We start from the raw sequence: 4,876 nt of genomic DNA on the forward strand, positions 1-4,876 counted from the left end.
ACAACATTATCCAGTTATGCTTCTACATTTTAATTCTTAGCAAAAATCCTAATAAAGTAATGAAGTATAAACATATCCTAAATGATTTCCCTAAGAGAGGCCTATCTTTTATATATGTGTATATATATATTTGTGTTATCAAATCCTTCCATATCCTTCATAAAGAGGCCCTATAAGAATAGCCAGGACAGGAGAAGCTCCACCTGCCTGACTGAGTCACCAAAAACATAGAGATTTACCTTCTAGCATGTTCCACCTTCTGCCAAGACAACCAGGTAAAAATATAACAGCCTAGTCATCTTCCAAAGTTTACCAATTTTGGCAACAGGTGTACTGTTCTGATGTTTTTGCGTAGTCCATAGTTTTCCAGGGAGCATTACTGCTTGGACTACTTTTTCACTTCTAATAAAGGCCTTGGTTATGTTAGAAATCCATAAACAATGGACTGCAGAAATGACAGTGTAAAGTGTTTTGAGGCCTTTTTTTGCCTCTTTCTACCTCTACAGCTAGCTACTGACATAGAACAAACCCATGCTGGTTGAAGTCCTAATTCTGCTTACCATACCTGATGGGCGTAGAGCTACATACCCATCTACTTCTCCGAAAGACAGACTCTGCAGACAGGAAAATTCTGCACTTCCACTCTTATGGTGTTTGAAGGATTAATGGAGTTGTCTCCTGTTTTGCATAGGTCTGTGTACATGCTATTTCTCTCTGAAGGACTACAGTTCATTAAGAATTTCTACTGTGAGTAGCCTGAATATCTTTGATGAGTTGATACAAATATTGTATAAATAGCTTCTTCAGTCTATTGGGAATTTGAATCAAACATATGCTGTATCTTTGAAAACTATATTTGCTGCTTCAGTTTGAGTAATATATCTTGAATAAGAAATGAGTGAGTCTTGTAGAATAATTTATGCTTAATATAATACAAAAGGGTTAACCTAAAACTAAAACTCGGCAAATGCCCTTTGTATTTAAATGTTACTCGTGCGTTATCAACAGTCTAGAGAAGTTAATGGAAAGGATTTTAATTGCATATATTGGTATTTAGTCCTTCCAATTTTTTATTTAATGCAGCTTTGTGTTCTACCTTGACTGGTACAGAAGGACTGCAATGTGTGAAGACTACTAAGGCATTACCTTTGTGCAGAACATGTTTTATGATCTTTGTGCTGCTTCTGTACAATGCCAAGTATAGGAGAGGATCTGGGCAGAGCAGCTATGACTTTTTTCTGTATTTCCAAGGTTTTGCACTGTATGAGGAAAGAGTAAAATTTATGATTGCTCACATTTATTTTGGAGGCTAAGCTAATCTGAATGAATAGATGGGAGCGTTTAAAACAGCTTTTGCATCTGCCAAAGTGACGCTAACTTAATATGTTTTACAGCGTGCTGATTTTTATGTCATGATCATTTTATTCTAATTATCTACCATAAAAATTTTGTACCGTTCAAATTATACATTATTTAAATCACACATAATAGGAATAGTCAAGAGGATTCTACAGAGAACAGGGAGTAAGCTGTTCTAGGCACATACTTCTAATGCATCAGAGTTATTTAGTTGTTGTCTGGGGCCTTAACATTTCTGAATCTTATATCTTCTATTTACAGTTTTCTAGAGGAAAATCTGATGCAGTTTGGTTTAATAGATCTTATACTAAACAACTGTATTTTATTGCTGATCAGTTTTTTTTTCCATGATAGAATTTTTGACTTTTCTGTTTTGTTGTAAAACACATAGTCTTTCTGTAAATCTGAAACACAAGCTATGGAATCATTTTCTTTAAGGGACTTACCTGTCTGGTGGGCCATCAAACTGGAATGTATTTAATACTGAAAAGTTACTAGTCTCAGTTAAAGATACACCTTTTGACACTGGATGTTCTAGCCCACATCCCTGTGGCCATTCGTGGTGTTGAATTATTTGGAAGAATTTGAAGTTTTGGGATTTGGTTTTAGTGGGGTTTTCTTGTTTTGTTTTAAAAGTCCAATATTCAGGTTCTGCAGGCTGACACTTGTGCCTGGCAATATATTTCACTATATGTACTTAACATGTGCTGGAATTACAACGCCAAACTGCAGTACAGAAAAGTGTTTTGCTAGTTAGATGATGATAATGCTTGCTAGCTTGCAAGATGTGGGCTGGACAGCTTACAAGGAGCTATGTAGCAACATGATGGTGTTTTAAGAAAAATCTGTCAATCTAATAGTACATTTCTTTTTTTTTTTTAATTGCATAGTTATTCAACAGAAACATTGTATGCCCATGTGCAGTTTGAACTATGTATGTTTTTATGCTTTACAATTAGCTTTCTAATCCATTCCCTATTCTAGTACTTTCCATATAAATGGGATGACAATAAATTAGTTTTCCTCTCTTCAGAAATTGAAGTACCTGCTTTGTCAGAAAAGATAACTGACACCATGAACTGTTGTCCACTTAAATATTCAACATTTTTTTTAAAAAAAGCAGGCCTCTACTATGGGAATAAATTCTGACATTGATTCTCGTATTACTTTCTTTAAGCTGGTTTTAGATGTGTACCACCAGGTTTTACCATATTGGCCATTGCTTGGGGCTATTTTTTTAAACTGCTCTGCATATATGATCCCAATTGTAATTTTTAATGGGAAAAAGACTACAAATTAAATAAGTGGATAAAAATAAGTGTGATAATCTATTAATGCTATTCACAAAAATAGTGGACATGTATGGTAGCCCAGATCCTGATATGCTTTTCTTCTGGATTTCATAACGGCACTATTTCAAATCAGTGCTAATTTATGTAATAGAAACCTCTGTTCTGTAACTTAATGACATACAAACACATTTGTATCCATGCCGTATTAATTATCACTAAGAGCTGTTAACTTGGAAACGGTATTTTTTCGACTTTAAAGGAAGTACACTGGTTTTTGGTAAGAAGGATTTTAAATACAGCTGGAAACAGAGCACTGTGCTACTTTGGCTCATAAAAAAGCAAAGTTGATATGTAACCTAAACTTCTGGTGAAAATCTTAATAATGGCACTATGCTGAAAACTTCAAAAAGTTGTTTTGAGGTCTGTAAACATGATTAATGGAGACCTGGTGTTTGGGGGCTTTCTGGTTTTTTGTTTGTTTGTTTGTTTGTTTTAATGACATACTTGTCCAAATGACAATTCCCTGCCTACTGCAGATTTTGAGGTCCTTTTTCCATTTGGCCTTTTAAGAATTTAAGGAGTATGTGATATTGCAATATCCTCCCATGTAGAGATCAAATTGACATGCTAATACACTTCCCTTGCTCCAGCTGACTTTGTGGCACAGATGCAAAAGGCCCTTTGGGACTTGGCTGGAAAACTCTCATAACATAAAAGCAAACAGCTTGGTTTTTTAGCACGAAAGGAAACTCCTGTTAGTTTCAAATTAGTCTTGAGCAGTACAGCTGCTCTCCCCTGCAGATCTACATGGGACTTGTTGAATCAGCTTGGTTTTATCCCTAAAAGAGAGGTCCTGAACTGTGATTTAGATTTATTCTTGCTTCATTTTGAACTTGGCTGAGGAAAAAAACCAAAACAACCAGCTGCACATTCATCAGATGAGGTTACATGGGGTGGTCCTGTCACCCTGGTGCAGCAACAGTGAAGCTACTGCCCTCGGCCTCTGCCTTGGCTCTTGTTGCAAAAAAAAAGGAGCAGGGATCATAGAATCATTAAGGTTGGAGAAGACCTCTAGGATCATCAAGTCCAACTGCCAACCCAATGCCACCATGTCTCCTAAACCATGCCCTGAAGTACGCCTACACGTTTTTTGAACACCTCCAGGGATGGCAACTCTACCACCTCTCTGGGCAGCCTGTTCCAGTGCCTGACCACTCCTTCAGGAAAGAAATTTTTCCTAATAGCTAATTTAAACCTCCACCGATGCAGCTTGAAGCCATTTCCTCTTGTTCTGTTGCTAGTTACTTGGGAGAAGAGACCAACATCTTCCTTGCTACAACCTCCTTTCAGGTAGTTGTAGAGAACGATAAGGTCTCCCCTCAGTCTCCTTTTCTCCAGGCTGAACAACCTCAGTTCCCTCAACCTCTCCTCACAAGACTTGTGCTCCAGGCCCTTCACCAGCTTCCTTGCCCTTCTCTGGACACCCTCCAGCAACTCAATGTCCCTCTTGTAATGAGGGGCTCAAAAGTGAATGCAGTACTCAAGGTGCGGCCTCACCAGTGCCGAGTACAGGGGCACGATCACTTCCCTGCTCCTGCTGGCCACACTAGTCCTGATACAAGCCAGGATGCTGTTGGCTTTCTTGGCCACCTGAGCACACTGCTGGCTCATGTTTGACTGGATGTGAAATGTTGCATGGTGGCTGGCGAGCCCTTCAGCTGTGCTCGGGTGTAAACTTCCCAAGATACTGGAAACAGTTTAAAGAATATAAGATTAAAAAAAAAAAAACAAAACACACAGAAAAAAAAAAAATAACCTGCCCTACCCAGGAAGGCTGGGAGTCAGCGGTGCACCCCGGCTACTGGGAAGCGCTTTTCCCACCGTACCGACTCATCGCCTGGGGACGGCTCCCGGCAAAAGGTACCGCTCTTTATCGCTTTATTACGGTCTGATTCTGTACCGGGGTGCGGGAGCGGGTGCCGTCCGGCGGGGGTAGGTTGTGCGCGCTGCCCCTGAGGAGCAGGCGCTGACGGGCGGCAGTCCCGCACCCCCGGGTGAGGCCGGGCCTGCGGAGGAGCGGGGCGCCCCGCCCCGCCGCGCGCCCCGCCCCCTCCCTCTGTACGCCGGGACGTGTAGTCCGCCCTCCCTCCCCGGTCAGGCGGTGGAGTCGTCCCTCTCCTTCCGGGAGCAGCGAGCGGCCGCCGGAGGGACGGAGGCCTGCGTCA

Source organism: Phalacrocorax carbo, chromosome 2 (genome assembly GCF_963921805.1).
Source record: "Phalacrocorax carbo chromosome 2, bPhaCar2.1, whole genome shotgun sequence".
NCBI lineage: Eukaryota > Metazoa > Chordata > Aves > Suliformes > Phalacrocoracidae > Phalacrocorax > Phalacrocorax carbo.